We start from the raw sequence: 22,400 nt of genomic DNA, 5'->3' as shown, positions 1-22,400 counted from the left end.
CAGTAAGTAAATCTTGCTCAAATCTATATATATTCTTTTCTGGTTTCTTAACTGATAGAACAGGAGAATTACAAGCACAAGTTGGAAGAACAATACCTTGTTTTAACAGGTTTGATTCTTTCTTTTTCTTCTACCATCAAAGGATATTGAACTACCAGAGGCAGGTGCTCACAAGATTTTGTAATGTTATACGCACAGGTTCTGTGTCTTTTATGAGCCTTACCTCATTTTCATAGGTAGTCCAGAGCTGTGGAGGGATTGCATTTAATTCCACTATGCCAACCTTTTCTTCATTTTGCTCTTATTTAAATGACAAAAACAGCATCTTCATCTGTACAGATGCCATTATAATCCTAAAGACTCATTAGGAATATCTAGAAATACAACATCTGATGTACAATAGACTGTATAGCTCAACTCATACAATAAATCTCTTAGGTTCATAGGTTCATAGGTATGTACTAGGCTAATGGCCCTGGAGCCTTTAGAAGCCTAGCCCATAGGATTACCCTGACATTGCGCCACTTGACCTTAGTTCCCAGTGCTTCTGTCAAGTAGAGCCACTGAAGTGATCCCCGGGGTGAATTTTTTATTTCCCATCCACTCATCAATATTTCTCTTGAAGAGGGCCAGGGGCCAGTGAGGTGCTCTGTTTGATATGTATGGGAAGTCTGTTTCATAACATGGGCAGTCACTGGGTTATGAACCTGTCCCTCCAGCATGTTCTGTTGATTGTGGTAATGAGGTTGAGGTCTCTGGATCATGTGGTGTGGAGGGATTGGGATTTCTTTAGATGTAGCATTCCTAACAGGGCTGGGTCAGACATGGCTTTGTAAGTCAAGCAGAGATTGCCTCTAAGTAGGCGATATGAGACAGAAAATAGTTGGAGTTTTTTTAGTCTGTCCATATAGGACAAATTTTTAAGGTCTAGGATCCTCTTTGTGAGGTACTTTTGCGGCCTTTCCAGTTGTTGCAGGTGTCTCGTGAGGTACATGCAAAATGGGGCATTGTACTCAATGACTGGCCTAATGAGGGAAGTGTAGAGGGAGACAATGACCTCTTTTTTCCTGGATGCAAAACCATTAGTAATGAGATGTGCCACACAGAAGGACATTCTGACCACAGTGGTAATGTAGTGGTCAAAAGAGAGGTTGCTTTCAACCTGTGTTCCCAGATATCTTATAATGCTTTCCATGTTCATTGGACTACCATCGATGTGGTAATTCATGGGAACTAGGTTTTTCCCAAAGGGGATGATGACACATTTTTTGGCACTGAGCTTAAGGCCATGGTTCTGACACCAGTCGTTGGTCTCAGTGAGGCCTTTCTGTACAATGTCAACATCACTTGGGGAGTTAATAATAGCTCCCAACTTGCAATCATCTGTGAACTTTATCAGCCAGAGTCCCTTTGTGTTGGCCCGGACTTTAGAGAAGTAGATACCATATAGCAGAGGACCAGGACCAAACCCTGTGGGACTCCACTCGTGACTGGTTGGTAGTCTGACTTAGAGTCAGCTACTTTCACACTCTGGGTTCTATGTGTGAGCCAGTTTGCAACCCACCTAGTGATATATGGGTTGATGCCTAGCTTAGTGAGTTTTTCTATGATTCTTGAGTGGTGAATGGTATCAATGGCCTTGGCCAGATCAAGGTAGGCTGTGTGACCCACCATGCCTTCATCCACAACTCTGATGCCTGACTCAAAGAAGTCGACTAGGGTGAGTAGGCATGATCTACTCTTTACAAAACCAAACTGTGTGGGATCAAGAGTTTGGAGATTCCCTATATCCTTGTTTATTAGGTCCATGATGATGCGTTCCATAGCTTTGCATATAAGACTATTCAGGCTAATGGGACGATAGTTCCCAGGGTCTGTAGTCACTTTTTCTTTGTGGAGAGGGATGACTGTAGCAGTGCGTCATTCAGTAGGGACAAAGCCTGAGGTGAGGCTGTGATTGAACAGGGCACACAGGTGAGGTGCCAGTTCACTCTGTAGTTCATGCAGGGCACAGCCAGGGATATTGTCAGGTCCCATAGAAGCTGTATTCTTGGCCTTGTACAGTGCTGCTTTAACCTTTGCATCAGTAATACTGAGTGCCTGGCAATCTACTGACATTGTGATTGGTCCTTTGGGGGGGGGGTAAAGTCGGCACTGAATCTGTCGGCCAGTATATTGGCAATATCTGTTGGCTCGGTATAGGAGGTACCATTGTGCAGTAGCTCAGAGCAAATCTGGGTATTGCTGTGGAGATTCATTACATAACTATGGAAGGCCTTGTGGTTGTCTTTACTATCTGTTGAAATTCTGTTTTCATAGCTAGCTTTAGAGGATTTGATGAGGGATCTCACCTTTTTGTTGAGGCTAATAAGGGAGTTTTTCCAGTCTTGGGACTTCACCTTATTCTGCATCAGTTTCCTCCTTCTGTTGTACAGTTTGTTTATGGCAGGGGATCACCATATTGGCTTCTTTTTTTTGGAGGAGAGTGTCTTGGTTCTATTGTATATGGCGAGATCCATGCATTTGTGTACGTGTTCGTACAGTGCATTGGTGTATGATGCAGCAGTCATGCAACTATTTTCCATTTCCTAACAGGTTTAAAGGGGCAGAATTTCCTACAATAAAGGCATGCTGATGTTTTAGTGGCCCAAGTTGAATAATAACAGGTTTAGTTTCTGGATAGTCTTAAGAAACTTGGGAACACACCCACACCCTTAATCATATATTTGGAAAGTGGAAAGTGTTCAGCATTTGCCAAAATAATCATAGATCTAGTATCTCCTGTATCGATGAGAAATGAATAGATTAATTTTGCATTGCAGCATTGACAAAAGGAGCATCCTGTGTAAATGGTACCAAAGGAAATAATCATGGTTCCTGTCTACAGCTGCCCTAATGGTTTTGCTGCCACACTGGTGGCTCCCAAGCAGTATTCCATACACGAGGGTTTCTTTTAATCTGCTGTTGTACTTAAACCTTTTGCAAACTTGCTTGTTGTCCAGATAATGCCCAGTTTGGCCACAATTAAACAGAGCATTTAAGCATGGTGGTGAGTCAGGGAGATAATAATTTTTCAGATATTGTCCTGAGGATTGTTGAAAAAAATCAGAAACTACCTTTCCCCACAGTTTCTTCTTCCCCTTCCCTGCCCCCGGGAGTCAGTATTGGACTGTTGAAGCTGGATGTCTAGTAACCTTTTCTTTTGTTCTTTTTCTTCCCTAAGTATATTATCTGCTATATATTATTCCTGATTTACAATTTGATAAATTACTAAACTTGGTCAATTCAAGCAAACGTTTTTAATCTGTTCGTGTACAGGTGGTAACAAGCCCTCTACAAAACCTGCTGACAACCTACTGATGGCCACACCTTCTGTAAGCTCAAGATGTCCAGAGATGGCTTCATATGCATCTGTTATGCATTATAAATACGTATCAATAGATTCATTCTCCTTCTGTACAATAGCTTTAATTCTTTGCCCAGTTAGGGGCTGGGGCATGCTGTAGTAATACCTTTTAAGAACTGTGCTAAAAATTCATTATCTGTATGTTTTGGAATGCTGTTGCCTATGTTTAATTTTTCTTATATCTTTCTAAAAATATCAGGAGGTGTAGAGGCCTTTAAATTTGCTCTCAGTTTTGCAACTGTGCATCTCCTTCTAACATGTTCACATATTTTGCCAAATGTGTTCAAATGGGAGGGAGAGAAAATTGTTCGAAAATCCACATCAGTGCAAGGCCGTACTATTCTTATAGTAGGTAAAGCCTCATTGTCTCAAGCTGATGCAGTATTTGGTACTTCTCATAAGAGGTGTAGAAGGTATGTAAGAATCAGTAGAAGAGTCAGAATCTATCTCTATTCTTGCATTTGGCTTAGCAGGTGATCGCCACTGATATTTCTCCCCATCTATAACACTTGGACACTGGGTAATAATGTTCCTAATCTTGCTCAAAATGTTAGTTTTTGATGATGAACTTTTATTAGGAAACCTTTTCAGTTTTACCACGTTTAGTATTAGTTCCATATTTATGTTTATGATATAACTGTTTCCCTTTATTAACTATACACATTAATATTTAATCTGAGGGTGTTATGGTAGGTACTGAATAACATTGCTGATGGAGTCTAGTGTTATAAACTAACCCAGTGGGACAGTAAGAAGTGTTGGAAGTAACCTGGGGTGTATCTGGGGAAGCGCTAATTATTTCTATAATATTCACCTCCACCTGCCTTTTCAGGGAGGGAGAACTATCTACATTTTGAGGAACGGGCATAATGTGGATGGGATACAGAAGATAATGGAGGCCAGTCATCATCTGATGATTCTTGCTGTTTGACTGATAACTTTTCTAACTGTCTAATGGATACATACCCCAGGAATGGGATTTTTCATCTGCGTCTTTTTGTAATGTATTTACTGTTCTATTGGCCACCTGCAGCTATGACTTTAATCTAGTTGAGTTATATATGAAGCTTGTAATATAGATTATTTTTTCTTATTTTAGCTTCTTCTTGCCAGTCATTAAAAGATGACCAACAACAGGTTTGTATTTTGTTACCATTCTGCTTCACTTTATCTTTTAGATTTTCTAAAATTTTCTTATCAAAAGTGCCTTTTTTCCAGAAACTGTAAAGTGCTATCATTTTTACTGAGCTCAGGCCATTTTACTGAATAACTATAGCTGTCTCTGCAGAACTTATTAAACATATACCTGCCAGGAGTCCCACACTCTGGCTCTTTTAAACCTCTTGTACTGGTGCCCATGATAAAACCCCAGTCTCATAACAAAAGGATAGATATGCCATTATAATTAGGGTCGCTCACATTCCCAATGAAGGAATCCTCTGTGTTCCTTTTCTTTATATTGATTTGGACCTGCTGTCACTTTCTATTGATTTGAACTCGCTGTCACTCTTGAGAAGTATACTGTGCCCCTCTGACAATGCTACTTCACCCTTGTGAGAAGGATACTCCATCCTTCTATATATTGAATAGATCCCCACCAGCACACAACTAAATAACTAAATGCTGTTAGTACGGGTGATTCCACATATGCCTAGATTCCCAGACATATTCAATTTACCAGCTCACATACAATCAAAACTAATGAAGAGAGTTTTAGCAAAGTTTACCTGTTAGAGACTCTTCTGAGATTTAAAAATTTTGTATTGATACACCAGAAACCTGCCTGAGAGAAAATATATCACTTTTGGGCCCAGTGGGAATTTATAATGCAGCAGCACACAGACAGCTCAGAAATCAGAATAAATACTTCCCCAAACTGTTTAGTTACCCAATAACTTTCACACGACACTCAGAAAAAAATATCTCCTTTATAGCAAAGATAAATACATAAGTGTGAAACTAGGAAATCAAGCTCTTATCTCCTTCAAGAACAGTGTCATAGTTTTGTATACTTTTCTTTGATTAAAACCAGCATTATTGTAACAATCTTATTAAATATGAACACTATAACATTAATTTTGCTATCTAAGATATCCTGACTCCTTGTATATGACTTTCCATATTAGACATGAGATCCAAATTCATTTATTGAACTTTCAACAGAGCACAGAACTTTTCACATTTCTGCCCTGTCAGCAATTACTAATATTAGGATGAAAGTAAATCATCAGGTACATACTGAAAAACACAAGAACAAAAATGAGCACTGTGGCAAAGTGAAGCAAACAGCAAGAATAGGTAAACCAAAAGTAAAAGCGTGCTCCACAATGTTCGAAAACAATTTATTATAAAACACAAAGCTTTCGGACTAAAAAAGCCCTTCCTCAGTGTTGTAAAAACATGTATAAGCCCATACTGAAAAACGCTCAGGGATCCATCTTGCAATGAAAGCATATTAGAAATGAAACACACACACACCAACATTTTTCCTTCTCCATATGCACCACCCTTCACAATATCTGTCTATCTACCTATCTATCCATCTCTCAAGATATATTTATACACCCATGCAAAGAGTAAAAAGGTTATACAGACAAAAGAATTCAGTAAAAACTGCAAGAAAGACTCAGTCAAGCTAAATATATACTGAATCTGAGATCAAACTACAGTGGGTAAAAGGAAAATTCCTTGGTCCCCACGGTACCAATGTTTTGCACTGAAAAAAAGCCAGTATGAGCAATCAGTTGATTTTCAGTCATGCATGCTGGCTGTTTCCTGGTTGACCAAAAAAGTATTCAGAAAAGGAATGTAAACCGTGTGTGTGTGTATGTGTGTGTGTGTGTGTGTGTGTGTGTGTGTGTGTGTGTGTGTACACACACACACACACACACACACACACACACACACACACACACACACACACACACACACACACACACACCAACTCATTTAAGTGTATCAAAGATCATTCTTTTTTTAACTGAGGAATGTTTGTACATACCATGTCATGTTATCATTGCAGAAAGGTGCAGTAGGGCTGCATAATTTCTCTCTACATTTAGATCCACAGACCACTGTTAGCATATGTGCCATAATCCATAGCCACTGTAGGTACATATATGCCACATATGCCCATTAAGAGCAGACTGACATATTTCATCCCTTCACAGTGACATACTGTGACAAATAACAGTCATTCTAAGAAGATACTAATCAGAAGCTCCAAAAGGAGTCTGTCACCTCTGTGTGTCCATCCTTGTTCCATTTGTCACCATCATGTACCATTGTCACTTCTGCTGCCCCAGTCATACCTCACATTCTTCACTTGACTGTGCCCACACAGTTAAGAGATGTTATCTGGCTATCACCTGCTCTCCTTGACCACATACTGATCAAGACCTAGTAAACACATAAAAATAATTACACATGCAATATTAGTGAGCACCACAATTCAGAGCAATCATTGCAAGCATATATATGAGATAACATATGTATAACATGTATATATATATATATATATATATATATATATATATATATATATATATATATATATATATATATATATATATATATATATAGTTACACTTCAATACATCAAAAACTCATAACATTTAAATTCAAAACATCAAGACCACAACATCTAAAACCCAAAACATCAAATTTCATAATATTGAAAATGTATAATATGGAATAGTGTATTATGAAACATGTAAATGTTATAGTTTAATCTGTTATTCTTGTGGTATCAGTGTGAGATGTTGTAGTTTTTATTTATATAGTTATTATTTATATAGTGTAGGAATTTATACTATTTATATAGTGTTTATTTTGCCACTCTGTATGTGTTTTTTAGGCTATACAGGTATAAGTCATATAGACATGTACATTCTTTGTGGTGATCGTGATACGGTGGGGTTAGGAAATTAAATTTTTCCCACTGTAATGCGATCTCGGAGTTGGTATATTTAATTTACAGGGGTGTGGGGTGTGGGGGACTTGCCCCCCTGCAGAAACGTAGCAAAAAGTGTGTTTGTTAGTTTGGTGTTGTTATAGGTAGAGGGAATGTTATTTTTATGTGATTTGTAGTGTTTGATATTGTGATGCAAAGTTTCGATGTTATGAAATTCGATGTTATGAGTTTTAGATGTTTTGGGTTTTAGAGGTTGTGGTCTCGATGTTTTGAACTTAGATGTTATGAGTTTTAGATGCTTTGAAGTGTAACTATATATATATATATATATATATATATATATATATATATATATATATATATATATATATATACATACATATATATATATATATATATATATATATATATATATATATATATATGTATATAAAATGGCCATTTGACATGCAGCTTGGCTAGAACACAGCAGGATTAGCTGGTAGGAGCAAAATTACAGGTTGCAATGTTAAGTCATATACATATATACATTCTATGTCTACTCTTCTACCTATCCTAAGGTACACGTGATGCAGACTGTAACAGTAACTAGGTTTGTTTCTCCACAACATATGCATGTGTACACACACACCTATCTGTTATCAATGCATGATCAAATGAAGTGCATACCACACTGGAGTATATAGGGTATTTAGAGACAACTACCACTGGGAAAATGTTTGGGGTAATTAAAAGTGCAGTAAAGAATCATTAGACAACCGATGCAGAAGATCATATAAGAATGAGAGCTGCACTAACTGGTTCTCTTAGAGGGTCTATATTAGATCACTGAACACTTAGGTAAGCAAACGGTGATTAATCGACCACATGTAAGTGAAAGCTTACAAAACCAAACTGTCAGAACAGTGATTTTTTTCCAAGGGAAAAAAATCGCAGTTCCAACAACAAAAAAAAAGTAAGCACATTAAAACATGTGATTAAGTGGGGTGCTGTGCCCCCCCACACCCCCCTACTTAAATATACCAATTCCGAGACCGCACTACAGTGCCGAAAACAGCAAAGTACAGAAGCAGCCAAGTGAATTCTTTCCCAGGGAAAGAATTCACTTACATGCCACTTCGATATTTTGCAGTTTCAGTTTTGTCAGTTCGACCAAGACGCATTTGAAAACATGCATCTTCGGTCTGCTGATAGGAATCCCTCTAAGACAGTAGCTAATGCATAGAATAGACAACCAAATTATATTAAAGCACAAACTAGGATACTTAGTATAGGAATGACTGCTTTGATGTTCTGGCAATCTAGAAGGACATTATTGCCTGTTCTTGAAATATTTTATGTTATGTATGTATGTATGTAATGTCTCCCATTAAGTTTCTGCACATATCCCAACTAAGAATTTGTCATCACTGATCCAGTCATCCAGACTGGTTTTAAAGTTTGAAGGAAAAAATAACACAGGCCAGTAAAATCCAATAATTTAATCGACAGACCAACTCACTCTAGTGTCTCGTCTAAAAGCCTTTCAAGACTGGTTTTAAAAGTTGCTAGGAAAATATTCTGCTTAATAGCTCTTGGCAGCCAATTCATGGAATAGGAGATACAATGGATTACGTATTTGTCACACCGTCTGATCTTGTTGTTGTGGTAGTACAGGTTTAAATCTCTAGAGCTGTTATTTTCTTTACCACTGAGTCAATTTAGGTGAAGGAGGTCTAACAGTGCTGGGTCATTTGTAGCTCAGAAGGCTAAGCAGGGTCCTCCTTCAGAAATCGAATGACTCCGAGTAGATGGATAGTGCTTTCAGTATAGCAGAGGAGCTAAGGATACTGAGACCTAAGATCTTTTTGATAAGGAAGCATCGAGGTCTCTCAAGCTGATTTAGGAGCTTAGCACATTATATTTAACAGTGAGCCTGATGAGGGATGAATAAAGCGGGATTACAACTTCTTTGGACCTTGATGACATACCATGCATGATAAGTTGTACAAGGTCAAATGATTACCTAATTGCCACAGAATGTGGTGGTGGAGTTTGTCATCAATATATGCACCCAGGTTCATGAAAGCTGGGTCACATTTAAGAGGAATATTACTTATATAATAAGTAGTAGTGATGCTAGATTTAATAAAATGAAACCATAAAGCTTTTCTTGGTATTAAGGGTAAGCCCATGATTAGCATACCAAGCTTTTATTTAGCACAACCTTTTATGGAGAATTTGAGTATCAGAATGGAATATGAAGAACGGCCCCAGTCTGCATTCATCAGCAAATTTGGTTAGCCATAGGCCCCTGATATTCGCTTTTATGTCTGAGAAATATATACGAAAGAGGAGGGTGCCCAGGACAGATGCTGTGAATATTACTAGTGGAATTTTTCTGTCTACAGCAAATGCTCCTAACCTTAATGGTATGGGTTCTGTCAGACAGTCAATTACCTATCCAGATAACTATGTATGGGGCAATGCAGAACTGGGAGACTTTGTCAATAATGCCATCATGAGGTATAGAGTCAAAGAACTTAGTAAAGTCCAGATAAGTAGTGTGGGCTACATGCTCCTTATCTCTGGTCTCAGAAACCCCTTCTAAGAACCTGATCAGGGCAAGCAGGAATGATGCCTAAATATGTTACATAGACTTGCATATACTTCTTTTGACACTAATAGGCTTGTTATTTCCAACATCAGTAGACGGACCATCTTTATGCAAGGATACCCCAACTGCCATTCTCTATAGCTCAGGAGCATATCCAGAGATTCATAGGTACTTACGTACTAGGTTATTGAGTTGTGAGGATCTTTAGAAGCCTAGCCTGTATTTCCATTAAATTTTTGCTCCTTGTAATTTAAGTATGAATAACTCAGAGCTATCAGAACATTTGCATGTTACCCCTATCCATAAGCGACAAAGTGTTAAACCAGGGGTGAATTTATGGTTTCCATCCATTCATGCAGATTACATTTGGAGTAAGGAAAGTACTTTGCTGTATGTGGAGAGGAAGACAATTCCAAGGAAATGGAAGTCCCTGTGATACAGATCTAGCCCTCCAACATGCTCTATTTATGTTGTTAAAGAGATTAAGATCACTTTACTAGGTGTTTATGCCACTGTTTGACTTGCTGATGTGCAGAATATCTGAGAAGATAGGGTCTGCTGAGGCCCTGTACACAAGGTAGAGATAACCCTTTAGTAGGCTGTGTTATATTGAGAAAATTGACAAAACTTTGAGACAATCAATATAGTTTTCATTATTTTTTTGATGAGAAAGTATTGTGTTCATTCAAGCTCTGTTAAGTGTCTGGATAGGTACATACAGAAGCAAACATTATACTAGGTGATGAGTCTAATAATTGTCAAATATAGGGGAATGATCACATCACTGGACCCAGATGCTATACCCTTACTAATAAGCTGTGTAATGAAAAAGGACTTCTTCCAATAGTTTATGCATGGACACCAAGGGACAGTTTGTTGTCCACATACATTCCCAACTCAATAATTACAGGACGGTTTTTTAGAAGTGTATTGTCAATGTGATAGTATAGGGTATGTCATGCTTGCTGAAGGAGACTATAATCTTCATCTGACACTAATAGGTTTTGGTAATGGCATAATTCCTGCAATAATTAAGCTATTATCAAAGGAATGCCCTATTTTGTTAATAGTCACCACTTTCCCTTTGTAACTCATGTTTGTTTCTTTTTACAAGTTCTTATTATTTTTCTACATCTTTCATAATCTCAGTTAATTTCTTAAAGATATCTTTTAATTCATTAATTTACATGCACAATTCTACCTTATTTATGCATTCCTTAAACTCCCCCAGCAACTTCTAATTCTTAATTATATTCCTCTATATTTAAATCTGTGCCCACTTCAGAGCACATTCATTAAATATAGACAGCCATCTTTTTTTAAACTCTACTCAGTAGGATTATTTTCCATAAAGGGTTTAGTGGATATTTTGAAAACACATAAGCCAAGAGGAGTAATATTTAAATATTTATATTTCTTTAGTGTAACCAAGTTGAAATACACATTATTTTCTTGCAACATCATTTTTTTTCAAATTTTCAATCAAAACTTTAATCTCATCAATTCGATAGTCAACATAAAGGTCACAAACACTGCAGAATGTGATTTAGTATGATCAGAAAAAAAATCTTTATCAGCAGCATCCATTACAGCAAAATATGACATTCCAGGAGTTTGTACTCTTCCATGATTATACTAATGTTATTCAGCAGAATGTTCTTCTTACAAAAAGATGAAAAGATGGTAATGGAATGAGACATTAAAATTCAAAGTTACAAAAATAACATATACTGGAAAGTTAGTCCACTGCATCTGTTAATGTTGTTATTTATTTAATAGGTGTATATGTTAGATCTTTTATATGAGCATACTGATATAGAAGTAAATGGGTCAGTAAATCACATGGTGCTAAATGAATGTATGGAGATAGTTTGTATCATTTTGTCAAAATCATTAGAGAAGATAAAAGATAAAAATATATGTAAGGAATCTAGATAATATGTAATATGGATTTCCAATCAGTATTCTTTATTTTACTTCTTTATTTTTATTTATTTGTTTTCATTGACCAGGAAAGTCAACTGGACAGGAATATCCATTTTTAGCAGAGGCCCAGGGAGAAAAGCTAAACATTATCAATATCCTTACATAAATTTGTAGAATAAAATACATAAATGTTTTACATAAAATTTATATTTATACAATCTTCAACTTAGAAACAGAGTTGTTTAACACATTGTTAAAACAAATTATACATTTGCATAACAGTGCATCTCACACCAAATATCCTTACATGAAATTGTAGCATAGATTTTAGAACTATTTCACATAATATTAATTCAGTTTATGTGGCTGAATTGCAGTAACAAATACAAATATGTTAACTGATAGGTTTGAATACAGTTTTGAAACACATTCTCAGTGCAAGCCATCGTGAATCCTGCCCATTGTGAAAAGGAACCACAAGTTATTCTTAGAAATTACAAATATTTATCAAGAGAACTAATTAAAGAATAATTAGATGTAAATTATTGTATACTGGAAGAGCAATCGCCATGGAGGTTATTTAGTGAGATTGAAAATGTGGATGGGGTAGTGTTAAGGAAGGAAAAAAATGTTTGGCTGGTAAAGGAGGGATATATAAAGTAAGTGGTAAAGTGGGAGGAGAGGAGAGTAATACAAATATTCTCTGCATAAAGGATCTTTAAAGATGTCCTGAGAGAAGCAGCTATGCAGTTGTGATAATTGTCTAGGTTAGGTTATGTGGCAGTGTATTTGACATTTCCTCAGTCTAGTTATGTAACCCCACTGTTTTGGCTAAATGTACTCCTGATACAGTGCTGTTACACTGAAGCATATAGTACTTCCTACTTCTGTTAATATAGTTTTGTATACTATAGTCATCCTTATATTTTGTCATGCCTGCTTTATCCAAGTCAGCATCACAGGGAGAGCTGAACTTATACCAGCATGCAAAGGGATTAAGGCAGGGAACCCTTTCTGGATTAAATGTAACTCCATCACAGGATGCAGACACATACATATACTGCAGACCCACCTATGGTCAGCTTAGGGGGACAGCAATACAGTATACAGTATACATACGTATGATGCTCCTCAAAAGGTAATGCTGAAAGAAGATCAATTCACCAAAGTCTAAAATGATTCACTTCCTTAATATTAAATGCACTAGTATCAACTTGTTGTTTTATTGCACAAATAAATAAATGAAGGCACTACAGCAAAAACTTAATGTCATTTGTAGATCTTACTCGATATATATATATATATATATATATATATATATATATATATATATATATATATATATTTACATGCAGTAAATAAAGTCCATAGGGCAGATTCAATAAACCCTACACAGTCCGCTAAGACCATGTGCACATCACAGAAGCGTACTCTTTTGTAGTCAGTAAGAGGCTCTACACTGTGCGTAGAGCCTCACAACCACAGTAAACACAGTGGCATGCTAATTACAGCATAAGCAGCTGAACTGTATGCTAACCAACCAATCTAAGATAGAGGAGCTATTCAACAAGCTATAAAGCAACCATGTAGATTCAGTGCTGGTTTCCCCTGTGAATTCCAAAACGTATTGGAATATAGCCACGGAAAGGAGTCAACACAATGTTAGGGGCTGCTGTTTCTTTAATTCATGTGTATGTACAACAGGCTGAAGTCTGTGCTACTGCTGCTGTTAATAGACCATGGCCAAGAAGAAGAGTTTTCAGACCCTGTTTAACTTATCACAATCTGCATAAGGTGGAAATTGTAGAGTGCTACAGGGTGGATAGAGACACACTACAGGAACTCTGCAACCCTTGTCGTCCTCAACTCAGACCCAGGCAAACTGAGGGGAACTAATGGCAGTGAAGACAAAGGTATGTGTAGCACTTACAATTTTAGCTACAGGAACCTTTCAGAGACCAATAGGGGATAATGCTGGGGGTGTAACAGGCATCAGCATTCAGGATTCTCCAAGAATTTCTATATGATATGCTACAACATGCTAGTGGCCACATATATTTTCTCCATACTCCTGAGGACAGGGCCACAAATATGCAGGAGTTCTCCCCTGTAGCACACTACCCTAAAGTAATGGGTGCCATAGATTGTACACATATAAAAATCAATTCACCACCGGGGAACAGGGAAAGGTCTACATAACTAGAAAGGACTCCCACTCCATTAACTGCCAAGTCATGTGTAACACTTAGGGAGTCATCTTGAATGCGTGTGCTGGCAATCCAGGCAGGTGCCATGACTCACATATCTAGACAACTGTATTAGATGTTCACTAGGGGTGATATCCCACAAGGTCATTTACTGGGGATGCAGGTTATGCACTGGAACTGTGGCTGATGACACCCATCAGAAATGCAAACACACCCACTGAAGAATGCCATAATGAGGCACATGCTCAAACCAGGAAATATAATAGATCATGTGTTTGTGCTGCTGAAGTAATGGTTTCAGTGCCTATATATTTCTGGGGGAGCCCTGCAGTACAGCCCATATACATGAAGTGAAATCTTCACCGTCTGTGCCATGCTTCACACCATCATGCTGAGAAAACAGCTTCAGCAGGATCAACATGGAGAAGGGGCACACATCTCACAACCAATGACGAGGTCACCACAGCCACGCTCAGGTTAGGAGTCACAGAGGGAACCAGCAGCTTGTGTGAATGTAGGCAAACATAGGCTCAATATGCCCTCACATTCGCTAAGAAGCAATGTATTGCAGACTCATTCATCACCTAAGGGGCTAAATCCTTCATCCTATGCACAAACACATAGTAGCACTGATGTCAGGCAATGCTCACAACCTTTATGTACCCATATAATGGCATACTTGTAGCATCAGATAGACTCAGCCCTGAACTAAAACTGTAGCAACTGCTGGATTTACAAGGTAAGTGGTGAACCTAGAGTATTAAAACAAAATTGTGTAGTAATACAAATGAATGGCATATCCTTGCATGTTACTTGGTAATCTAAGTAAGTAAAAGGTGGGCAATTTGTACAGAAATTGTTTCAACATGTGACAGCAGAGATTCATGTGAATACATGTGTCCTCTGTCAAGTACTAGACATCAGGCATCAAAGATGCTCTCATTCATACATATCAAAATTACCGATGGCCACTGAATGTCCTCAGATTGGCCTCATACTATTGTACTGCCAAATCATTAAATAGAGAAGTTAGAAATTAATGAGGCATATTTCAGTTTTAGACTTCATAACCCTCAGAAAATTCCTAAAACTACTGATTCAAAAACTGTTTTGATTCTATCAACTGTCTAACTTTGTAAGACCAAAATATATAAAAAGTGCAATTAGCAAAACAACATCACAAACGCAGCTATACTAAGTGCTAAGTCAGCTAAGCACCCTGAGCATCAGATACAAAGCTTGTGTATCCCTGAATCCAAAAGATAGAAAACAAGGATATGGCACAGTTATCACCACTTGCACAGAGTGTTTTGTGTGTGTGTGTGTGTGTGTGTGTGTGTGTGTGTGTGTGTGTGTGTGTGTGTGTGTGTGTGTGTGTGTAGGGGGGTGCCTAGGCTGACACAAAAGGTTAGTGAGTGCATGTGACCAAGAAAGAAACAGGCAGACATTTGGATAAAGTAACAAATGGTCACTGAGACAGAATGAGCTTTAAGTCTCATGGCTGAACCATGTTACTGTTTTGTGTGTGTATGTCTGTATGGTCCCTCCAGGTGAAATTGGTGTGTGAGTGTCTGCAAGAGCACGGTAGAGGTGGGAGTTCATCATTGTCATACCTGACCACAAGAACTGGCTCTACCAGGAGTTGCACTGGCACAAGCATGCCCACAGTCTGATGCACTGCTGCTACCTGAATGCCACTGATGTCTGCTGAACAAGCTCTCCCCACAAGGATGCCCAGGACCATGACCCCATGGCCTGCCACATCTGGTTGTGGACATCTTAACTACTGATGAAGCAGTGGAAGTAGTACCACTATGGGACTGTAATTGGGCACAGCAATGTTGGCTAACACTAGATGATGTGGCTGACCTATGGATGCCATCTCACTCCTAGCAGACATTCCATCACAGACACTGCCAGTTCCAACATGCCATTCATGAATCAGCAACACTGTGGAGGCAGTCACACAGGTCAGCCTTTGCCACATCTACAACCCTAAACATTTCTCTGAAGGACCTATTGAAACATGCCTGCACCTCAATGACAGCCCTAAACATACATTGAGTGGCATGGGAAGACACACCCAGATCAGGTGGAGGATGGACAGCAGGCCTCCTCCAAGAACTCCTAACAACCCTCTTGTGTGGCACCTCGCCCACACTTTGGCTACTGCCAGAGTCAACAAGAACTGAATACACAGTAGCCACACTATCCTGATTGAGTGTCTCACCCTCCCCCTGTCCGATAGCTGGGGGATCACTGGAAATGGTTGGGGTAGGCCTACTGACTGTGTTCGACAGAATTACAGGGAATGGCTGAATGTCAACCTCAGTGTCAGATTTAACCTCTGCACCCCCTGACTGTGCCTATGCCTGGCCACCATCATCATCATCTGAGTCTGCCAATACTCTGACATCAGGTGGTAAGAGTCCTACCCTTCCACTGTCAGGATCACTCCAATATATGCTAACAAACTAACAGTATTACCACTATTATAGACACTACAACAATACACACAACAGTCCTGACATCCACTTTACACATATGGATAAAATAAATATTTCTTTGGAGTGCTCATCGGTACTGACATAAAAATGTTTCACTTACCATATGCAGATGATCCTGGGGTTTCTGTGGAGGATGTTGCTGGAAGAAGTAAAGCAAAAGGTAAAGATGTCATCATCACAATTAACAGCAACACAGGGAGTTAAAACTTTTTGCCCTTTATATATCCATTACCGATACTTTTAACAAAAACTTGGATGATACGTCCAACCCAAGCCCACGTGTAATCAACCAGAATGTGCTTTTAACTGTATCAATCTACAACTTGCAAAAAACACAGCATCCATGGGACTGGATGGTGTCCCCGGCTGTGTGCTCCACGAACTCAATGAGGAATTAAACCCGCAGTTAGGACAGCTGTTTAATCTTAGCCTCACCTCGGGATACGTACCCAAGGAGTGGCACACGGCGACTGTGGTCCCACTTCACAAGGGCGGTGCCTCCACCGACCCTGGAAATTACCGTCCCATTAGCTTGACAAGCCTTATCTGCAAAGCCATGGAGAGGATCATAATGGAACTCATAAATAAAGACATAGGGAACTTGCAGACTTTGGATCCAACCCAGTTTGGCTTTGTCAAAGGCAGATCATGCCTTTTAAACTTGGTTGACTTTTTCGAGACAGTCACCAAGGCCATCGATGAGGGAAAGGCAGTCCATACAGCCTACCTCGACCTGGCAAAGGCCTTTGACACAATACTCCACTCAGGTATCATCGAAAAACTCATCAGCTTGAATGTAAACCCATACATCACAAGATGGGTTGCAAACTGGCTAAGTGACATAACCCACAGGGTCAGAGTTGCTGGAGCCATGTCAGACTCAAAGCCTGTCACAAGTGGTGTCCCACAGGGCTCAGTCCTGGGTCCACTCTTGTTGGGCATCTACTTTTCTGAAGTACAAGCAAACACAGGAGGGTTATGGCTGACAAAGTTTGCAGATGACTGCAAACTGGGCGCCATAGTCGAAAACACATCTGACACAGATATCCTTCAGAAGGGCCTCACAGAAACGGATAACTGGTGCCAGAGCCATGGCCTAAAGTTAAACGCCAAGAAATGCATAGTCATACCCTTCGGGAAAAACAAGGTTACCCCTAGCTACCATATAAGTGGCAATCCACTGAGCGCAGAAGAAGTCATCAGGGATCTGGGGACCCAGGTTGACAGTAGCCTTTCGTTTGACACTCATGTTGCTAAAGTAGTTAGGAAAACCTTCTACATTGCCCACCTGATCATGAAGGGATTCACATCTAGATCAAGGGAGGTCATCGTCCCCCTGTACTCATCACTCATTAGACCTATGATTGAGTACAATGCTTCATTCAGAATGTATCTGACCCGACACCTGCAGCAGCTGGAAAGGCCCCAAAAGTTCCTCACCAAAAGGATAAAGGGTCTCAAAAATATGTCTTATGCTGCCCGACTGAAAGAACTCCAGCTCTATTCAGTCTCATACCGCTTGCTCAGAGGTGACCTGTGCCTGACATATAAGGCCATGTCAAACCCAGATTTGATGAATATGCTTCACCTCAAAAAATCTAGATCTCTCAGAACCACAAGGGCGGGAGACTTAAACCTTGACACGGTTATTAATAGAACGTGCTGGAGGGACAGATTCTTCACCCAGAGACTCCCTATGCTGTGGAACAAAATCCCGGTACATGTGAGGCAGAGCACCTCGCTGGCCTTGTTCAAGAGGAATTTTGACCAATGGATGGGAGATCGCAGATATACCCCAGGGATTACTTCAGTGTCACTGCTTGACAGAGGCACAGCAAAATAATAGGCATAGTTTTATTCAAGCTAAAGGGGTGGCGAAAGCCACATAACTATGGGCTAGGCTTATAAATGCCCTTGGGCAGATAGCCTAGTATGAACCTATGAACCTATGAACCTATGAACTATTTCTTCAACAAAAGTTATATTAAATAGAACTTAAGTACTGATGTCAATATGTCAATCTTTTACTATACAAGAAGTATTTAAAAATTGAGATAGGCAAACCTACCTGGAAGCTGCTCCTGGGATATACTTTGTCCTCCCCTGAAACAGCAACACCAACATCAATCACATGCTGTTGTGCACTTTCCACTGAGCTCTTTGGATCCCTGACAGTGGACAGGAGCTCTTCATTTCATGTCAGTAGTGGCTTGGTAGCAGGCCCACTGGTAGCCATCCACCCATGGGCCACTGCAGCTTGCTCTCCTCCGAGCCCATGAAACTATGCCAGTGGCATTAGGATGCACCTAATCATATGTCCCACTCTGACCACATACTATATTTACATCAGCCACTATCTGCTGCCAAATTTGCATTCTGCCAAATATATCCCTATGTCCTTTCTCAAGCAGAAATGCACCATGTTGCCTAAATGCTTCAACAATCAGTTCATTCTCAGGGTCATTGAAGGGGGTTTGCAGGGATTGGGATGCCTGGGTGCCATAGTCCTAGGTGACATAAAACACAAACGATGGATAAATCACATAAGTTATCACATTAATAAAAGCCCTCCTTAGATATAATACATAAAAGGTAGCATTTCAGTATTACCCACTGGAGAAACAAAAAGCAGTTAAGGTATTCAAATATAAAAAAGGATTTATGTGGTTGTAACATATTAAAGTCACACACAAAGCAAGGTTGAATCCAAAACAAGGAGAGTAACAATAGCAAAGCAAACCTCTGTACAAGCAATTTTGTTTGTACCAACACAAAAATGGAACTTGGCTCCCCCATCCCCAAACAACAGGCAAATGACACGTTTTCCTAACAAGCCATCAGTGAACTGCTAAAAGTAGTATCATATTAACTGAAACAAAAACGTGTGCACATTTACCACAGAACATTCGATTATACATAATTGCCAGTCACCTCTACCTGTGGCCAGCACTCCCCTAGAGGTGCTGATGGTCCATCCTAGAAGGCTAACACCCCTGTGTCATTCACAATATAGGACATTTAATTTCACTGAAATTACAATAGAAGAGTGTAAAGAGAAAAACAGTTGTAACATTAGCACTTGTGATGACAGTTAATAAGGTTGTGCATCTGAGAAAGTAAAATTTCTTGACAAAAGTGTCTACGCCATCAGTAAACTTCTGAGAACCGCAAACAGATAAAAATAGCATTTGCTAATGCATATATATATATCTATGAGCATATCCAGTATTTTACTGAAAATTGCAATCATACCTTATCAAAATCAATTGTCTTCTGTGCAGGTAAATCTTGAAGTAATATTTTCTTCTGTGTTATCCATATAAACAAGTCTCCTCACCTTCAGATTCCCGAACTACATGGTTTCCTTTTTTTTAGTGTAGATTCAGGGCTGTGAGCATGGTGAAGATGCAAATGAGGTGTGAACTCATTAGAATTGCTGAATTCCAAATACTTGGCTCCATGTTGCTGATGTAAACATAGTGCAGGCATTCTCTCAGTGTTTGTTGCAAACGGTCAGTAAACCAATTGGTTAACCATCTAGTGATGTAAGGGTTAATCCCCAGCTGTGAGAGTTTCTCAATGATACCTGAGTGGGGGCTGGTGCCCAAACCCTAGGCCAGATCAAGATAGGCAGTATGCACTGTCTTACCTTCATTCAGGCCTATCACACAGGATCAATAGGTTGTAACAACATCACAGATTGCCTATGGCATGAATCAAAACATACTCCTACCTGACACAGTTGGATACACACTTCAGCACCCCCCCAGATGGAATATGTTCCCGCAGAAGGGAGTACATCAACATGCATCCATCTGAGTGGGGGGGGGGGGGCAGTATCTGATACATGCATGTATAGACATATCCTAACTCCTTATCTGTTGAGGTAGACCAACACTGGTAATATCCTGTGTGCAGAAAACATGTGTGAGTTGTTAATGCTACATCCATGTCTATTACATCTGTTAGATGTCCTCAAAGAGGTAATTGAGGGCACGCATGTTGACAACACTGTCATCCTTTGGAACTTGACCAGGCCAATGCATTTGACACAAATCCACACTGAGGTATTCACTCAACACTGTCAATAGTGGCCATAAACACCTATATCACCAAGTGGGTAGACCACTGGATCACACCTGTGACATCTAAATATGTTGAAATGTGTGAAGTGATCTATATCTCAAGTTCAGTGATCAGGTCTGTACATCAGGGCTGTCTACTAGGTCCTTTCCTGTCAATTATTTAAGTCACAGACATCAAGAATGACATACCCATTCTGTGTCCATACAGCTGTCTGGAGGACTACAGATTGCAGGCAATCATTGACTCCAACTGTGATATTAGTACAATACAGACAGTATCAACACACAACAAAGATTGCTGCCATATCCATGATAACACATGAGATGAAACAAAAACATGGTGGGATTTGTTACATTATGAAAACAAATGCATAACCCAATGATAATGTAGACATCACACCCCTATGAGCAGAACAAGTGGTATGTGAACTGTGTGCTGGGGTACATATGTGGAATGTGCACCAGCATGTGGCCACAGGAGTGACTACTTTGTATGTAACACAACTACTGAATATGTGCAGGACATCCATCTCAAAGGTCATAATACCTCCATAGTTCACATCCTTCATCACACCAATAACTAAGTACAATGCACCCTTCTTAATATACCTCCCTACACATCTTCTAGTGATGTGTAACTGAAGTGTACCAACCTTGCCACAATGAGCTCCCACACATCTTATTGGCCATACCTAGGTATATTCCTTTTGTTGCATAAACATTACTGTCTGATGGTGCAGAACCTCATCAAGGTATTATACCAGATGCATGTGTGATACCAGTTTTGTTGATGCACACAGTACATTCATAGCTCTTTGACAACATTGATGGCATGGGTTACATTCAAGACAGTGTGGATTGTGCCATATATATGCCATGCACACCAGTCGTCTAGCCTGGATTTATCATAATGTCACATACAGGTATAGCAGTGTCCCTACAAATACCTCCAGCAGATGTTACAGTTTCATGAGTTAGGATGCTTATATCACAAAGACATCTTCTTCATTGCTATGTCTCCTTGCCTGACAGTCAAATAATATACATTTTCACTGTGCAGTCTGTACTGTACCATGTCAATATGTGATTAGTGTTCCTGCTACAACTCTATTCCATTTACCTGCCCTCATCTGCTGTACATTACAATGTTTCACCTGTTCTCTTTCCCTGTGTTCATTCCTAAAATTCATCTCTGTGTCCATATTCAATATGTACACTTCCCCTGAGTGTTTATTTTAAATGGCAGTCCATGTACTGTTCCAGATCATTTACGCATGTTCAGAATGCCTGCAATGGTATTCCACAATACTCTGCACTATAAAAACTGTCCTGTAATGCATTTGGACCATATACACTGTTATATTATTAACCCTGGTAACAGTGGCATGATGCGCAATCCTGGACACCTAGCTTGTCTGTAGGTAAACAGGTCTATATGTCTGCTGCTGTCTCTGTTGCTTTACTTGGTTTCCTGACCAGCAACACTGTTGCCAGCCACAAAACTGTGCTTGTTTATGTTTAAATGTGGTGCACAGCATGAACATGTAATTAGAGCTGCTGCTCACCTCACAAACATGTAAACTCAGTATAGGCTTTGCACAAAGCCTACATGGAGTTTATTGAATCCCAGCGCATGTGGATCAGTCCTGAATATACAAGTGTAGTTAATCTGATGTAATTTTCTTTTGTCTGATGCCTTTGTATAGCAAGGATATACTAAGGTACCATTTTGTTTTGTACCTTCATAGATGATAAAGCTG

Source organism: Protopterus annectens, chromosome 6.part0 (assembly GCF_019279795.1).
Source record: "Protopterus annectens isolate FY-2018-M chromosome 6.part0, PAN1.0, whole genome shotgun sequence".
Classification (NCBI taxonomy): domain Eukaryota; kingdom Metazoa; phylum Chordata; order Ceratodontiformes; family Protopteridae; genus Protopterus; species Protopterus annectens.
The sequence above is the reverse complement of the archived record's forward strand: the minus strand, read 5'-3'. Positions refer to the sequence as shown.